General features: G+C 45.8%; 57 pseudogenes; all 57 read right to left on the reverse strand.

Moving 5' to 3' along the window:
* Nucleotides 1–3: 3 nt before the first annotated feature.
* On the reverse strand, nt 4–122 carry LOC140093093 (5S ribosomal RNA; annotated as a pseudogene).
* A 72-nt stretch (nt 123–194) lies between these two features.
* LOC140112851 (5S ribosomal RNA) lies at nt 195–313 on the reverse strand (annotated as a pseudogene).
* Nucleotides 314–383: 70 nt separating this feature from the next.
* Nucleotides 384–502, reverse strand: LOC140111024 (5S ribosomal RNA; annotated as a pseudogene).
* Nucleotides 503–765: 263 nt separating this feature from the next.
* On the reverse strand, nt 766–884 carry LOC140100795 (5S ribosomal RNA; annotated as a pseudogene).
* Nucleotides 885–954: 70 nt separating this feature from the next.
* LOC140113333 (5S ribosomal RNA) lies at nt 955–1,073 on the reverse strand (annotated as a pseudogene).
* Nucleotides 1,074–1,143: 70 nt separating this feature from the next.
* Nucleotides 1,144–1,262, reverse strand: LOC140095689 (5S ribosomal RNA; annotated as a pseudogene).
* A 70-nt stretch (nt 1,263–1,332) lies between these two features.
* Nucleotides 1,333–1,451, reverse strand: LOC140098669 (5S ribosomal RNA; annotated as a pseudogene).
* A 72-nt stretch (nt 1,452–1,523) lies between these two features.
* LOC140094763 (5S ribosomal RNA) lies at nt 1,524–1,642 on the reverse strand (annotated as a pseudogene).
* A 70-nt stretch (nt 1,643–1,712) lies between these two features.
* On the reverse strand, nt 1,713–1,831 carry LOC140110231 (5S ribosomal RNA; annotated as a pseudogene).
* Nucleotides 1,832–1,901: 70 nt separating this feature from the next.
* LOC140104420 (5S ribosomal RNA) lies at nt 1,902–2,020 on the reverse strand (annotated as a pseudogene).
* A 72-nt stretch (nt 2,021–2,092) lies between these two features.
* On the reverse strand, nt 2,093–2,211 carry LOC140101990 (5S ribosomal RNA; annotated as a pseudogene).
* Nucleotides 2,212–2,281: 70 nt separating this feature from the next.
* Nucleotides 2,282–2,400, reverse strand: LOC140113018 (5S ribosomal RNA; annotated as a pseudogene).
* Nucleotides 2,401–2,470: 70 nt separating this feature from the next.
* Nucleotides 2,471–2,589, reverse strand: LOC140103262 (5S ribosomal RNA; annotated as a pseudogene).
* A 70-nt stretch (nt 2,590–2,659) lies between these two features.
* Nucleotides 2,660–2,778, reverse strand: LOC140093104 (5S ribosomal RNA; annotated as a pseudogene).
* A 72-nt stretch (nt 2,779–2,850) lies between these two features.
* On the reverse strand, nt 2,851–2,969 carry LOC140102256 (5S ribosomal RNA; annotated as a pseudogene).
* Nucleotides 2,970–3,039: 70 nt separating this feature from the next.
* On the reverse strand, nt 3,040–3,158 carry LOC140097815 (5S ribosomal RNA; annotated as a pseudogene).
* Nucleotides 3,159–3,610: 452 nt separating this feature from the next.
* On the reverse strand, nt 3,611–3,729 carry LOC140105959 (5S ribosomal RNA; annotated as a pseudogene).
* A 72-nt stretch (nt 3,730–3,801) lies between these two features.
* LOC140102267 (5S ribosomal RNA) lies at nt 3,802–3,920 on the reverse strand (annotated as a pseudogene).
* Nucleotides 3,921–3,990: 70 nt separating this feature from the next.
* Nucleotides 3,991–4,109, reverse strand: LOC140097826 (5S ribosomal RNA; annotated as a pseudogene).
* Nucleotides 4,110–4,752: 643 nt separating this feature from the next.
* Nucleotides 4,753–4,871, reverse strand: LOC140095115 (5S ribosomal RNA; annotated as a pseudogene).
* Nucleotides 4,872–4,943: 72 nt separating this feature from the next.
* LOC140093115 (5S ribosomal RNA) lies at nt 4,944–5,062 on the reverse strand (annotated as a pseudogene).
* Nucleotides 5,063–5,134: 72 nt separating this feature from the next.
* LOC140112852 (5S ribosomal RNA) lies at nt 5,135–5,253 on the reverse strand (annotated as a pseudogene).
* A 263-nt stretch (nt 5,254–5,516) lies between these two features.
* Nucleotides 5,517–5,635, reverse strand: LOC140100817 (5S ribosomal RNA; annotated as a pseudogene).
* A 70-nt stretch (nt 5,636–5,705) lies between these two features.
* On the reverse strand, nt 5,706–5,824 carry LOC140109678 (5S ribosomal RNA; annotated as a pseudogene).
* A 70-nt stretch (nt 5,825–5,894) lies between these two features.
* Nucleotides 5,895–6,013, reverse strand: LOC140096918 (5S ribosomal RNA; annotated as a pseudogene).
* Nucleotides 6,014–6,083: 70 nt separating this feature from the next.
* Nucleotides 6,084–6,202, reverse strand: LOC140098680 (5S ribosomal RNA; annotated as a pseudogene).
* A 72-nt stretch (nt 6,203–6,274) lies between these two features.
* Nucleotides 6,275–6,393, reverse strand: LOC140094785 (5S ribosomal RNA; annotated as a pseudogene).
* Nucleotides 6,394–6,463: 70 nt separating this feature from the next.
* On the reverse strand, nt 6,464–6,582 carry LOC140110322 (5S ribosomal RNA; annotated as a pseudogene).
* A 70-nt stretch (nt 6,583–6,652) lies between these two features.
* LOC140110855 (5S ribosomal RNA) lies at nt 6,653–6,771 on the reverse strand (annotated as a pseudogene).
* Nucleotides 6,772–6,841: 70 nt separating this feature from the next.
* LOC140103384 (5S ribosomal RNA) lies at nt 6,842–6,960 on the reverse strand (annotated as a pseudogene).
* A 70-nt stretch (nt 6,961–7,030) lies between these two features.
* LOC140093126 (5S ribosomal RNA) lies at nt 7,031–7,149 on the reverse strand (annotated as a pseudogene).
* A 72-nt stretch (nt 7,150–7,221) lies between these two features.
* LOC140102289 (5S ribosomal RNA) lies at nt 7,222–7,340 on the reverse strand (annotated as a pseudogene).
* Nucleotides 7,341–7,410: 70 nt separating this feature from the next.
* LOC140105210 (5S ribosomal RNA) lies at nt 7,411–7,529 on the reverse strand (annotated as a pseudogene).
* A 643-nt stretch (nt 7,530–8,172) lies between these two features.
* LOC140095126 (5S ribosomal RNA) lies at nt 8,173–8,291 on the reverse strand (annotated as a pseudogene).
* Nucleotides 8,292–8,363: 72 nt separating this feature from the next.
* Nucleotides 8,364–8,482, reverse strand: LOC140093137 (5S ribosomal RNA; annotated as a pseudogene).
* A 72-nt stretch (nt 8,483–8,554) lies between these two features.
* On the reverse strand, nt 8,555–8,673 carry LOC140112853 (5S ribosomal RNA; annotated as a pseudogene).
* A 263-nt stretch (nt 8,674–8,936) lies between these two features.
* LOC140100828 (5S ribosomal RNA) lies at nt 8,937–9,055 on the reverse strand (annotated as a pseudogene).
* Nucleotides 9,056–9,125: 70 nt separating this feature from the next.
* Nucleotides 9,126–9,244, reverse strand: LOC140110397 (5S ribosomal RNA; annotated as a pseudogene).
* A 70-nt stretch (nt 9,245–9,314) lies between these two features.
* Nucleotides 9,315–9,433, reverse strand: LOC140098147 (5S ribosomal RNA; annotated as a pseudogene).
* Nucleotides 9,434–9,503: 70 nt separating this feature from the next.
* LOC140098691 (5S ribosomal RNA) lies at nt 9,504–9,622 on the reverse strand (annotated as a pseudogene).
* Nucleotides 9,623–9,694: 72 nt separating this feature from the next.
* On the reverse strand, nt 9,695–9,813 carry LOC140094796 (5S ribosomal RNA; annotated as a pseudogene).
* A 70-nt stretch (nt 9,814–9,883) lies between these two features.
* On the reverse strand, nt 9,884–10,002 carry LOC140110502 (5S ribosomal RNA; annotated as a pseudogene).
* Nucleotides 10,003–10,072: 70 nt separating this feature from the next.
* Nucleotides 10,073–10,191, reverse strand: LOC140104425 (5S ribosomal RNA; annotated as a pseudogene).
* A 72-nt stretch (nt 10,192–10,263) lies between these two features.
* LOC140102001 (5S ribosomal RNA) lies at nt 10,264–10,382 on the reverse strand (annotated as a pseudogene).
* Nucleotides 10,383–10,641: 259 nt separating this feature from the next.
* Nucleotides 10,642–10,760, reverse strand: LOC140103507 (5S ribosomal RNA; annotated as a pseudogene).
* Nucleotides 10,761–10,830: 70 nt separating this feature from the next.
* LOC140093148 (5S ribosomal RNA) lies at nt 10,831–10,949 on the reverse strand (annotated as a pseudogene).
* A 72-nt stretch (nt 10,950–11,021) lies between these two features.
* Nucleotides 11,022–11,140, reverse strand: LOC140102300 (5S ribosomal RNA; annotated as a pseudogene).
* Nucleotides 11,141–11,210: 70 nt separating this feature from the next.
* Nucleotides 11,211–11,329, reverse strand: LOC140105214 (5S ribosomal RNA; annotated as a pseudogene).
* Nucleotides 11,330–11,972: 643 nt separating this feature from the next.
* On the reverse strand, nt 11,973–12,091 carry LOC140095148 (5S ribosomal RNA; annotated as a pseudogene).
* A 72-nt stretch (nt 12,092–12,163) lies between these two features.
* Nucleotides 12,164–12,282, reverse strand: LOC140093159 (5S ribosomal RNA; annotated as a pseudogene).
* A 72-nt stretch (nt 12,283–12,354) lies between these two features.
* Nucleotides 12,355–12,473, reverse strand: LOC140112854 (5S ribosomal RNA; annotated as a pseudogene).
* Nucleotides 12,474–12,736: 263 nt separating this feature from the next.
* On the reverse strand, nt 12,737–12,855 carry LOC140100839 (5S ribosomal RNA; annotated as a pseudogene).
* Nucleotides 12,856–12,925: 70 nt separating this feature from the next.
* Nucleotides 12,926–13,044, reverse strand: LOC140110613 (5S ribosomal RNA; annotated as a pseudogene).
* A 70-nt stretch (nt 13,045–13,114) lies between these two features.
* Nucleotides 13,115–13,233, reverse strand: LOC140099389 (5S ribosomal RNA; annotated as a pseudogene).
* A 70-nt stretch (nt 13,234–13,303) lies between these two features.
* Nucleotides 13,304–13,422, reverse strand: LOC140098713 (5S ribosomal RNA; annotated as a pseudogene).
* A 72-nt stretch (nt 13,423–13,494) lies between these two features.
* LOC140094807 (5S ribosomal RNA) lies at nt 13,495–13,613 on the reverse strand (annotated as a pseudogene).
* A 70-nt stretch (nt 13,614–13,683) lies between these two features.
* LOC140110735 (5S ribosomal RNA) lies at nt 13,684–13,802 on the reverse strand (annotated as a pseudogene).
* Between the last annotated feature and the right edge of the window lie 29 nt (nt 13,803–13,831).

Below are 13,831 nucleotides of genomic sequence, written 5' to 3' on the forward strand. Positions count from 1 at the left end.
AAAGGTCAACGGAACTTGGGATTCCCAGCCAGTCTCCCATGCTGGTACTTGCCAAGCCTTAAGCTGCATTGCTGCTGCGATCTGACGAGAGCAGGCACATTCAGCTTAGAATGGCCGTTGACAGCAGCTGTTCAATTTGAACCTTCTTTTACCATCTTTGACAGAGAAACTAATACAATTTTCAGGTTCAAAAAGGTCAACGGAACTTGGGATTCCCAGCCAGTCTCCCATTCCGGTAATTGCCAAGCCATAAGCTGCATTGCTGCTGCGATCTGACGAGAGCAGGCACATTCAGCTTAGAATGGCCGTTGACAGCAGCTGTTCAATTTGAACCTTCTTTTACTATCTCATAGAGAAACTAACACAATATTCAGGTTCAAAAAGGTCAACGGAACTTGGGATTCCCAGCCATTCTCCCATGCTGGTACTTGCCAAGCCTTAAGCTGCATTGCTGCTGCGATCTGACGAGAGCAGGCACATTCAGCTTAGAATGGCCGTTGACAGAAGCTGTTCAATTTGAACCTTCTTTTACCATCTTTGACAGAGAAACTAACACAATTTTCAGGTTCAAAAAGGTCAACGGAACTTGGGAGTCCCAGCCAGTCTCCCATGCTGGTACTTGCCAAGCCTAAAGCTGCATTGCCGCTGCGATCTGATGAGAGCAGGCACATTCAGCTTAGAATGGCCGGTGACAGCAGCTTTTCAATTTGAACCTTCTTTTACCATCTTTGAAAGAGAAACTAACACAATTTTCAGGTTCAAAAAGGTCAACGGAACTTGGGATTCCCAGCCAGTCTCCCATGCTGGTACTTGCCAAGCCTTAAGCTGCATTGCCGCTGCGATCTGATGAGAGCAGGCACATTCAGCTTAGAATGGCCGTTGACAGCAGCTGTTCAATTTGAACCTTCTTTTACTATCTCATAGAGAAACTAACACAATTTTCAGGTTCAAAAAGGTCAACGGAACTTGGGATTCCCAGCCAGTCTCCCATTCTGGTACTTGCCAAGCCTTAAGCTGCATTGCTACTGCGATCTGACGAGAGCAGGCACATTCAGCTTAGAATGGCCGTTGACAGCAGCTGTTCAATTTGAACCTTCTTTTACTATCTCATAGAGAAACTAACACAATTTTCAGGTTCAAAAAGGTCAACGGAACTTGGGATTCCCAGCCAGTCTCCCATTCTGGTACTTGCCAAGCCTTAAGCTGCATTGCTTCTGCGATCTGACGAGAGCAGGCACATTCAGCTTAGAATGGCCGTTGACAGCAGCTGTTCAATTTGAACCTTCTTTTACTATCTCATAGAGAAACTAACACAATTTTCAGGTTCAAAAAGGTCAACGGAACTTGGGATTCCCAGCCAGTCTCCCATGCTGGTACTTGCCAAGCCTTAAACTGCATTGCTGCTGCGATCTGACGAGAGCAGGCACATTCAGCTTAGAATGGCCGTTGACAGCAGCTGTTCAATTTGAACCTTCTTTTACCATCTTTGACAGAGAAACTAATACAATTTTCAGGTTCAAAAAGGTCAACGGAACTTGGGATTCCCAGCCAGTCTCCCATGCTGGTACTTGCCAAGCCTTAAGCTGCATTGCTGCTGCGATCTGATGAGAGCAGGCACATTCAGCTTAGAATGGCCATTGACAGCAGCTGTTCAATTTGAACCTTCTTTTACTATCTCATAGAGAAACTAACACAATTTTCAGGTTCAAAAAGGTCAACGGAACTTGGGATTCCCAGCCAGTCTCCCATTCTGGTACTTGCCAAGCCTTAAGCTGCATTGCTGCTGCGATCTGACGAGAGCAGGCACATTCAGCTTAGAATGGCCGTTGACAGCAGCTGTTCAATTTGAACCTTCTTTTACTATCTCATAGAGAAACTAACACAATTTTCAGGTTCAAAAAGGTCAACGGAACTTGGGATTCCCAGCCAGTCTCCCATGCTGGTACTTGCCAAGCCTTAAGCTGCATTGCTGCTGCAATCTGACGAGAGCAGGCACATTCAGCTTAGAATGGCCGTTGACAGCAGCTGTTCAATTTGAACCTTCTTTTACCATCTTTGACAGAGAAACTAACACACTTTTCAGGTTCAAAAAGGTCAACGGAACTTGGGATTCCCAGCCAGTCTCCCATGCTGGTACTTGGCAAGCCTTAAGCTGCATTGCTGCTGCGATCTGATGAGAGCAGGCACATTCAGCTTAGAATGGCCGTTGACAGCAGCTGTTCAATTTGAACCTTCTTTTACTATCTCATAGAGAAACTAACACAATTTTCAGGTTCAAAAAGGTCAACGGAAATTGGGATTCCCAGCCAGTCTCCCATTCTGGTACTTTCCAAGCCTTAAGCTGCATTGCTGCTGCGATCTGGCGAGAGCAGGCACATTCAGCTTAGAATGGCCGTTGACAGCAGCTGTTCAATTTGAACCTTCTTTTACTATCTCATAGAGAAACTAACACAACTTTCAGGTTCAAAAAGGTCAACGGAACTTGGGATTCCCAGCCAGTCTCCCATGCTGGTACTTGCCAAGCCTTAAGCTGCATTGCTGCTGCGATCTGATGAGAGCAGGCACATTCAGCTTAGAATGGCCGTTGACAGCAGCTGTTCAATTTGAACCTTCTTTTACTATCTCATAGAGAAACTAACACAATTTTCAGGTTCAAAAAGGTCAACGGAACTTGGGATTCCCAGCCAGTCTCCCATGCTGGTACTTGCCAAGCCTTAAGCTGCATTGCTGCTGCGATCTGACGAGAGCAGGCACATTCAGCTTAGAATGGCCGTTGACAGCAGCTGTTCAATTTGAACCTTCTTTTACCATCTTTGACAGAGAAACTAACACAATTTTCAGGTTCAAAAAGGTCAACGGAACTTGGGATTCCCAGCCAGTCTCCCATGCTGGTACTTGCCAAGCCTTAAGCTACATTGCTGCTGCGATCTGACGAGAGCAGGCACATTCAGCTTAGAATGGCCGTTGACAGCAGCTGTTCAATTTGAACCTTCTTTTACTATCTCATAGAGAAACTAACACAATTTTCAGGTTCAAAAAGGTCAACGGAACTTGGGATTCCCAGCCAGTCTCCCATGCTGGTACTTGCCAAGCCTTAAGCTGCATTGCTGCTGCGACCTGATGAGAGCAGGCACATTCAGCTTAGAATGGCCGTTGACAGCAGCTGTTCAATTTGAACCTTCTTTTACTATCTCATAGAGAAACTAACACAATTTTCAGGTTTAAAAAGGGCAACGGAACTTGGGATTCCAAGCCAGTCTCCCATGCTGGTACTTGACAAGCCTTAAGCTGCATTGCTGCTGCGATCTGACGAGAGCAGGCACATTCAGCTTAGAATGGCCGGTGACAGCAGCTTTTCAATTTGAACCTTCTTTTACCATCTTTGAAAGAGAAACTAACACAATTTTCAGGTTCAAAAAGGTCAACGGAACTTGGGATTCGCAGCCAGTCTCCCATGCTGGTACTTGCCAAGAGTTAAGCTGCATTGCTGCTGCGTTCTGACGAGAGCAGGCACATTCAGCTTAGAATGGCCGGTGACAGCAGCTTTTCAATTTGAACCTTCTTTTACCATCTTTGAAAGAGAAACTAACACAATTTTCAGGTTCAAAAAGGTCAACGGAACTTGGGATTCGCAGCCAGTCTCCCATGCTGGTACTTGCCAAGCCTTAAGCTGCATTGCTGCTGCGATCTGACGAGAGCAGGCACATTCAGCTTAGAATGGCCGTTGACAGCAGCTGTTCAATTTGAACCTTCTTTTACCATCTTTGACAGAGAAACTAACACAATTTTCAGGTTCAAAAAGGTCAACGGAACTTGGGATTCCCAGCCAGTCTCCCATGCTGGTACTTGCCAAGCCTTAAGCTACATTGCTGCTGCGATCTGACGAGAGCAGGCACATTCAGCTTAGAATGGCCGTTGACAGCAGCTGTTCAATTTGAACCTTCTTTTACTATCTCATAGAGAAACTAACACAATTTTCAGGTTCAAAAAGGTCAACGGAACTTGGGATTCCCAGCCAGTCTCCCATGCTGGTACTTGCCAAGCCTTAAGCTGCATTGCTGCTGCGACCTGATGAGAGCAGGCACATTCAGCTTAGAATGGCCGTTGACAGCAGCTGTTCAATTTGAACCTTCTTTTACTATCTCATAGAGAAACTAACACAATTTTCAGGTTTAAAAAGGGCAACGGAACTTGGGATTCCAAGCCAGTCTCCCATGCTGGTACTTGACAAGCCTTAAGCTGCATTGCTGCTGCGATCTGACGAGAGCAGGCACATTCAGCTTAGAATGGCCGGTGACAGCAGCTTTTCAATTTGAACCTTCTTTTACCATCTTTGAAAGAGAAACTAACACAATTTTCAGGTTCAAAAAGGTCAACGGAACTTGGGATTCGCAGCCAGTCTCCCATGCTGGTACTTGCCAAGAGTTAAGCTGCATTGCTGCTGCGTTCTGACGAGAGCAGGCACATTCAGCTTAGAATGGCCGGTGACAGCAGCTTTTCAATTTGAACCTTCTTTTACCATCTTTGAAAGAGAAACTAACACAATTTTCAGGTTCAAAAAGGTCAACGGAACTTGGGATTCGCAGCCAGTCTCCCATGCTGGTACTTGCCAAGCCTTAAGCTGCATTGCTGCTGCAATCTGACGAGAGCAGGCACATTCAGCTTAGAATGGCCGTTGAAAGCAGCTGTTCAATTTGAACCTTCTTTTACTATCTTTGACAGGGAAACTAACACAATTTTCAGGTTCAAAAAGGTCAACGGGACTTGGGATTCCCAGCCAGTCTCCCATGCTGGTACTTGCCAAGCCTTAAGCTGCATTGCTGCTGCGATCTGACGAGAGCAGGCACATTCAGCTTAGAATGGCCGTTGACAGCAGCTGTTCAATTTGAACCTTCTTTTACCATCTTTGACAGAGAAACTAACACAATTTTCAGGTTCAAAAAGGTCAACGGAACTTGGGATTCCCAGCCAGTCTCCCATGCTGGTACTTGCCAAGCCTTAAGCTGCATTGCTGCTGCGATCTGACGAGAGCAGGCACATTCAGCTTAGAATGGCCGTTGACAGCAGCTGTTCAATTTGAACCTTCTTTTACCATCTTTGACAGAGAAACTAATACAATTTTCAGGTTCAAAAAGGTCAACGGAACTTGGGATTCCCAGCCAGTCTCCCATTCCGGTAATTGCCAAGCCATAAGCTGCATTGCTGCTGCGATCTGACGAGAGCAGGCACATTCAGCTTAGAATGGCCGTTGACAGCAGCTGTTCAATTTGAACCTTCTTTTACCATCTTTGACAGAGAAACTAACACAATTTTCAGGTTCAAAAAGGTCAACGGAACTTGGGAGTCCCAGCCAGTCTCCCATGCTGGTACTTGCCAAGCCTAAAGCTGCATTGCCGCTGCGATCTGATGAGAGCAGGCACATTCAGCTTAGAATGGCCGGTGACAGCAGCTTTTCAATTTGAACCTTCTTTTACCATCTTTGAAAGAGAAACTAACACAATTTTCAGGTTCAAAAAGGTCAACGGAACTTGGGATTCCCAGCCAGTCTCCCATGCTGGTACTTGCCAAGCCTTAAGCTGCATTGCCGCTGCGATCTGATGAGAGCAGGCACATTCAGCTTAGAATGGCCGTTGACAGCAGCTGTTCAATTTGAACCTTCTTTTACTATCTCATAGAGAAACTAACACAATTTTCAGGTTCAAAAAGGTCAACGGAACTTGGGATTCCCAGCCAGTCTCGCATTCTGGTACTTGCCAAGCCTTAAGCTGCATTGCTGCTGCGATCTGACGAGAGCAGGCACATTCAGCTTAGAATGGCCGTTGACAGCAGCTGTTCAATTTGAACCTTCTTTTACTATCTCATAGAGAAACTAACACAATTTTCAGGTTCAAAAAGGTCAACGGAACTTGGGATTCCCAGCCAGTCTCCCATTCTGGTACTTGCCAAGCCTTAAGCTGCATTGCTTCTGCGATCTGACGAGAGCAGGCACATTCAGCTTAGAATGGCCGTTGACAGCAGCTGTTCAATTTGAACCTTCTTTTACTATCTCATAGAGAAACTAACACAATTTTCAGGTTCAAAAAGGTCAACGGAACTTGGGATTCCCAGCCAGTCTCCCATGCTGGTACTTGCCAAGCCTTAAACTGCATTGCTGCTGCGATCTGACGAGAGCAGGCACATTCAGCTTAGAATGGCCGTTGACAGCAGCTGTTCAATTTGAACCTTCTTTTACCATCTTTGACAGAGAAACTAATACAATTTTCAGGTTCAAAAAGGTCAACGGAACTTGGGATTCCCAGCCAGTCTCCCATGCTGGTACTTGCCAAGCCTTAAGCTGCATTGCTGCTGCGATCTGATGAGAGCAGGCACATTCAGCTTAGAATGGCCATTGACAGCAGCTGTTCAATTTGAACCTTCTTTTACTATCTCATAGAGAAACTAACACAATTTTCAGGTTCAAAAAGGTCAACGGAACTTGGGATTCCCAGCCAGTCTCCCATTCTGGTACTTGCCAAGCCTTAAGCTGCATTGCTGCTGCGATCTGACGAGAGCAGGCACATTCAGCTTAGAATGGCCGTTGACAGCAGCTGTTCAATTTGAACCTTCTTTTACTATCTCATAGAGAAACTAACACAATTTTCAGGTTCAAAAAGGTCAACGGAACTTGGGATTCCCAGCCAGTCTCCCATGCTGGTACTTGCCAAGCCTTAAGCTGCATTGCTGCCGCGATCTGGCGAGAGCAGGCACATTCAGCTTAGAATGGCCGTTGACAGCAGCTGTTCAATTTGAACCTTCTTTTACTATCTCATAGAGAAACTAACACAACTTTCAGGTTCAAAAAGGTCAACGGAACTTGGGATTCCCAGCCAGTCTCCCATGCTGGTACTTGCCAAGCCTTAAGCTGCATTGCTGCTGCGATCTGATGAGAGCAGGCACATTCAGCTTAGAATGGCCGTTGACAGCAGCTGTTCAATTTGAACCTTCTTTTACTATCTCATAGAGAAACTAACACAATTTTCAGGTTCAAAAAGGTCAACGGAACTTGGGATTCCCAGCCAGTCTCCCATGCTGGTACTTGCCAAGCCTTAAGCTGCATTGCTGCTGCGATCTGACGAGAGCAGGCACATTCAGCTTAGAATGGCCGTTGACAGCAGCTGTTCAATTTGAACCTTCTTTTACCATCTTTGACAGAGAAACTAACACAATTTTCAGGTTCAAAAAGGTCAACGGAACTTGGGATTCCCAGCCAGTCTCCCATGCTGGTACTTGCCAAGCCTTAAGCTACATTGCTGCTGCGATCTGACGAGAGCAGGCACATTCAGCTTAGAATGGCCGTTGACAGCAGCTGTTCAATTTGAACCTTCTTTTACTATCTCATAGAGAAACTAACACAATTTTCAGGTTCAAAAAGGTCAACGGAACTTGGGATTCCCAGCCAGTCTCCCATGCTGGTACTTGCCAAGCCTTAAGCTGCATTGCTGCTGCGACCTGATGAGAGCAGGCACATTAAGCTTAGAATGGCCGTTGACAGCAGCTGTTCAATTTGAACCTTCTTTTACTATCTCATAGAGAAACTAACACAATTTTCAGGTTTAAAAAGGGCAACGGAACTTGGGATTCCAAGCCAGTCTCCCATGCTGGTACTTGACAAGCCTTAAGCTGCATTGCTGCTGCGATCTGACGAGAGCAGGCACATTCAGCTTAGAATGGCCGGTGACAGCAGCTTTTCAATTTGAACCTTCTTTTACCATCTTTGAAAGAGAAACTAACACAATTTTCAGGTTCAAAAAGGTCAACGGAACTTGGGATTCGCAGCCAGTCTCCCATGCTGGTACTTGCCAAGAGTTAAGCTGCATTGCTGCTGCGTTCTGACGAGAGCAGGCACATTCAGCTTAGAATGGCCGGTGACAGCAGCTTTTCAATTTGAACCTTCTTTTACCATCTTTGAAAGAGAAACTAACACAATTTTCAGGTTCAAAAAGGTCAACGGAACTTGGGATTCGCAGCCAGTCTCCCATGCTGGTACTTGCCAAGCCTTAAGCTGCATTGCTGCTGCAATCTGACGAGAGCAGGCACATTCAGCTTAGAATGGCCGTTGAAAGCAGCTGTTCAATTTGAACCTTCTTTTACTATCTTTGACAGGGAAACTAACACAATTTTCAGGTTCAAAAAGGTCAACGGGACTTGGGATTCCCAGCCAGTCTCCCATGCTGGTACTTGCCAAGCCTTAAGCTGCATTGCTGCTGCGATCTGACGAGAGCAGGCACATTCAGCTTAGAATGGCCGTTGACAGCAGCTGTTCAATTTGAACCTTCTTTTACCATCTTTGACAGAGAAACTAACACAATTTTCAGGTTCAAAAAGGTCAACGGAACTTGGGATTCCCAGCCAGTCTCCCATGCTGGTACTTGCCAAGCCTTAAGCTGCATTGCTGCTGCGATCTGACGAGAGCAGGCACATTCAGCTTAGAATGGCCGTTGACAGCAGCTGTTCAATTTGAACCTTCTTTTACCATCTTTGACAGAGAAACTAATACAATTTTCAGGTTCAAAAAGGTCAACGGAACTTGGGATTCCCAGCCAGTCTCCCATTCCGGTAATTGCCAAGCCATAAGCTGCATTGCTGCTGCGATCTGACGAGAGCAGGCACATTCAGCTTAGAATGGCCGTTGACAGCAACTGTTCAATTTGAACCTTCTTTTACCATCTTTGACAGAGAAACTAACACAATTTTCAGGTTCAAAAAGGTCAACGGAACTTGGGAGTCCCAGCCAGTCTCCCATGCTGGTACTTGCCAAGCCTAAAGCTGCATTGCCTCTGCGATCTGATGAGAGCAGGCACATTCAGCTTAGAATGGCCGGTGACAGCAGCTTTTCAATTTGAACCTTCTTTTACCATCTTTGAAAGAGAAACTAACACAATTTTCAGGTTCAAAAAGGTCAACGGAACTTGGGATTCCCAGCCAGTCTCCCATGCTGGTACTTGCCAAGCCTTAAGCTGCATTGCCGCTGCGATCTGATGAGAGCAGGCACATTCAGCTTAGAATGGCCGTTGACAGCAGCTGTTCAATTTGAACCTTCTTTTACTATCTCATAGAGAAACTAACACAATTTTCAGGTTCAAAAAGGTCAACGGAACTTGGGATTCCCAGCCAGTCTCCCATTCTGGTACTTGCCAAGCCTTAAGCTGCATTGCTGCTGCGATCTGACGAGAGCAGGCACATTCAGCTTAGAATGGCCGTTGACAGCAGCTGTTCAATTTGAACCTTCTTTTACTATCTCATAGAGAAACTAACACAATTTTCAGGTTCAAAAAGGTCAACGGAACTTGGGATTCCCAGCCAGTCTCCCATTCTGGTACTTGCCAAGCCTTAAGCTGCATTGCTTCTGCGATCTGACGAGAGCAGGCACATTCAGCTTAGAATGGCCGTTGACAGCAGCTGTTCAATTTGAACCTTCTTTTACTATCTCATAGAGAAACTAACACAATTTTCAGGTTCAAAAAGGTCAACGGAACTTGGGATTCCCAGCCAGTCTCCCATGCTGGTACTTGCCAAGCCTTAAACTGCATTGCTGCTGCGATCTGACGAGAGCAGGCACATTCAGCTTAGAATGGCCGTTGACAGCAGCTGTTCAATTTGAACCTTCTTTTACCATCTTTGACAGAGAAACTAATACAATTTTCAGGTTCAAAAAGGTCAACGGAACTTGGGATTCCCAGCCAGTCTCCCATGCTGGTACTTGCCAAGCCTTAAGCTGCATTGCTGCTGCGATCTGATGAGAGCAGGCACATTCAGCTTAGAATGGCCATTGACAGCAGCTGTTCAATTTGAACCTTCTTTTACTATCTCATAGAGAAACTAACACAATTTTCAGGTTCAAAAAGGTCAACGGAACTTGGGATTCCCAGCCAGTCTCCCATTCTGGTACTTGCCAAGCCTTAAGCTGCATTGCTGCTGCGATCTGACGAGAGCAGGCACATTCAGCTTAGAATGGCCGTTGACAGCAGCTGTTCAATTTGAACCTTCTTTTACTATCTCATAGAGAAACTAACACAATTTTCAGGTTCAAAAAGGTCAACGGAACTTGGGATTCCCAGCCAGTCTCCCATGCTGGTACTTGCCAAGCCTTAAGCTGCATTGCTGCTGCAATCTGACGAGAGCAGGCACATTCAGCTTAGAATGGCCGTTGACAGCAGCTGTTCAATTTGAACCTTCTTTTACCATCTTTGACAGAGAAACTAACACAATTTTCAGGTTCAAAAAGGTCAACGGAACTTGGGATTCCCAGCCAGTCTCCCATGCTGGTACTTGGCAAGCCTTAAGCTGCATTGCTGCTGCGATCTGATGAGAGCAGGCACATTCAGCTTAGAATGGCCGTTGACAGCAGCTGTTCAATTTGAACCTTCTTTTACTATCTCATAGAGAAACTAACACAATTTTCAGGTTCAAAAAGGTCAACGGAAATTGGGATTCCCAGCCAGTCTCCCATTCTGGTACTTGCCAAGCCTTAAGCTGCATTGCTGCCGCGATCTGGCGAGAGCAGGCACATTCAGCTTAGAATGGCCGTTGACAGCAGCTGTTCAATTTGAACCTTCTTTTACTATCTCATAGAGAAACTAACACAACTTTCAGGTTCAAAAAGGTCAACGGAACTTGGGATTCCCAGCCAGTCTCCCATGCTGGTACTTGCCAAGCCTTAAGCTGCATTGCTGCTGCGATCTGATGAGAGCAGGCACATTCAGCTTAGAATGGCCGTTGACAGCAGCTGTTCAATTTGAACCTTCTTTTACTATCTCATAGAGAAACTAACACAATTTTCAGGTTCAAAAAGGTCAACGGAACTTGGGATTCCCAGCCAGTCTCCCATGCTGGTACTTGCCAAGCCTTAAGCTGCATTGCTGCTGCGATCTGACGAGAGCAGGCACATTCAGCTTAGAATGGCCGTTGACAGCAGCTGTTCAATTTGAACCTTCTTTTACCATCTTTGACAGAGAAACTAACACAATTTTCAGGTTCAAAAAGGTCAACGGAACTTGGGATTCCCAGCCAGTCTCCCATGCTGGTACTTGCCAAGCCTTAAGCTACATTGCTGCTGCGATCTGACGAGAGCAGGCACATTCAGCTTAGAATGGCCGTTGACAGCAGCTGTTCAATTTGAACCTTCTTTTACTATCTCATAGAGAAACTAACACAATTTTCAGGTTCAAAAAGGTCAACGGAACTTGGGATTCCCAGCCAGTCTCCCATGCTGGTACTTGCCAAGCCTTAAGCTGCATTGCTGCTGCGACCTGATGAGAGCAGGCACATTAAGCTTAGAATGGCCGTTGACAGCAGCTGTTCAATTTGAACCTTCTTTTACTATCTCATAGAGAAACTAACACAATTTTCAGGTTTAAAAAGGGCAACGGAACTTGGGATTCCAAGCCAGTCTCCCATGCTGGTACTTGACAAGCCTTAAGCTGCATTGCTGCTGCGATCTGACGAGAGCAGGCACATTCAGCTTAGAATGGCCGGTGACAGCAGCTTTTCAATTTGAACCTTCTTTTACCATCTTTGAAAGAGAAACTAACACAATTTTCAGGTTCAAAAAGGTCAACGGAACTTGGGATTCGCAGCCAGTCTCCCATGCTGGTACTTGCCAAGAGTTAAGCTGCATTGCTGCTGCGTTCTGACGAGAGCAGGCACATTCAGCTTAGAATGGCCGGTGACAGCAGCTTTTCAATTTGAACCTTCTTTTACCATCTTTGAAAGAGAAACTAACACAATTTTCAGGTTCAAAAAGGTCAACGGAACTTGGGATTCGCAGCCAGTCTCCCATGCTGGTACTTGCCAAGCCTTAAGCTGCATTGCTGCTGCAATCTGACGAGAGCAGGCACATTCAGCTTAGAATGGCCGTTGAAAGCAGCTGTTCAATTTGAACCTTCTTTTACTATCTTTGACAGGGAAACTAACACAATTTTCAGGTTCAAAAAGGTCAACGGGACTTGGGATTCCCAGCCAGTCTCCCATGCTGGTACTTGCCAAGCCTTAAGCTGCATTGCTGCTGCGATCTGACGAGAGCAGGCACATTCAGCTTAGAATGGCCGTTGACAGCAGCTGTTCAATTTGAACCTTCTTTTACCATCTTTGACAGAGAAACTAACACAATTTTCAGGTTCAAAAAGGTCAACGGAACTTGGGATTCCCAGCCAGTCTCCCATGCTGGTACTTGCCAAGCCTTAAGCTGCATTGCTGCTGCGATCTGACGAGAGCAGGCACATTCAGCTTAGAATGGCCGTTGACAGCAGCTGTTCAATTTGAACCTTCTTTTACCATCTTTGACAGAGAAACTAATACAATTTTCAGGTTCAAAAAGGTCAACGGAACTTGGGATTCCCAGCCAGTCTCCCATTCCGGTAATTGCCAAGCCATAAGCTGCATTGCTGCTGCGATCTGACGAGAGCAGGCACATTCAGCTTAGAATGGCCGTTGACAGCAACTGTTCAATTTGAACCTTCTTTTACCATCTTTGACAGAGAAACTAACACAATTTTCAGGTTCAAAAAGGTCAACGGAACTTGGGAGTCCCAGCCAGTCTCCCATGCTGGTACTTGCCAAGCCTAAAGCTGCATTGCCTCTGCGATCTGATGAGAGCAGGCACATTCAGCTTAGAATGGCCGGTGACAGCAGCTTTTCAATTTGAACCTTCTTTTACCATCTTTGAAAGAGAAACTAACACAATTTTCAGGTTCAAAAAGGTCAACGGAACTTGGGATTCCCAGCCAGTCTCCCATGCTGGTACTTGCCAAGCCTTAAGCTGCATTGCCGCTGCGATCTGATGAGAGCAGGCACATTCAGCTTAGAATGGCCGTTGACAGCAGCTGTTCAATTTGAACCTTCTTTTACTATCTCATAGAGAAACTAACACAATTTTCAGGTTCAAAAAGGTCAACGGAACTTGGGATTCCCAGCCAGTCTCCCATTCTGGTACTTGCCAAGCCTTAAGCTGCATTGCTGCTGCGATCTGACGAGAGCAGGCACATTCAGCTTAGAATGGCCGTTGACAGCAGCTGTTCAATTTGAACCTTCTTTTACTATCTCATAGAGAAACTAACACAATTTTCAGGTTCAAAAAGGTCAACGGAACTTGGGATTCCCAGCCAGTCTCCCATTCTGGTACTTGCCAAGCCTTAAGCTGCATTGCTTCTGCGATCTGACGAGAGCAGGCACATTCAGCTTAGAATGGCCGTTGACAGCAGCTGTTCAATTTGAACCTTCTTTTACTATCTCATAGAGAAACTAACACAATTTTCAGGTTCAAAAAGGTCAACGGAACTTGGGATTCCCAGCCAGTCTCCCATGCTGGTACTTGCCAAGCCTTAAACTGCATTGCTGCTGCGATCTGACGAGAGCAGGCACATTCAGCTTAGAATGGCCGTTGACAGCAGCTGTTCAATTTGAACCTTCTTTTACCATCTTTGACAGAGAAACTAATACAATTTTCAGGTTCAAAAAGGTCAACGGAACTTGGGATTCCCAGCCAGTCTCCCATGCTGGTACTTGCCAAGCCTTAAGCTGCATTGCTGCTGCGATCTGATGAGAGCAGGCACATTCAGCTTAGAATGGCCATTGACAGCAGCTGTTCAATTTGAACCTTCTTTTACTATCTCATAGAGAAACTAACACAATTTTCAGGTTCAAAAAGGTCAACGGAACTTGGGATTCCCAGCCAGTCTCCCATTCTGGTACTTGCCAAGCCTTAAGCTGCATTGCTGCTGCGATCTGACGAGAGCAGGCACATTCAGCTTAGAATGGCCGTTGACAGCAGCTGTTCAATTTGAACCTTCTTTTA

Source organism: Engystomops pustulosus, chromosome 1 (assembly GCF_040894005.1).
Source record: "Engystomops pustulosus chromosome 1, aEngPut4.maternal, whole genome shotgun sequence".
In the NCBI taxonomy this organism is placed as follows: Eukaryota; Metazoa; Chordata; class Amphibia; order Anura; family Leptodactylidae; genus Engystomops; species Engystomops pustulosus.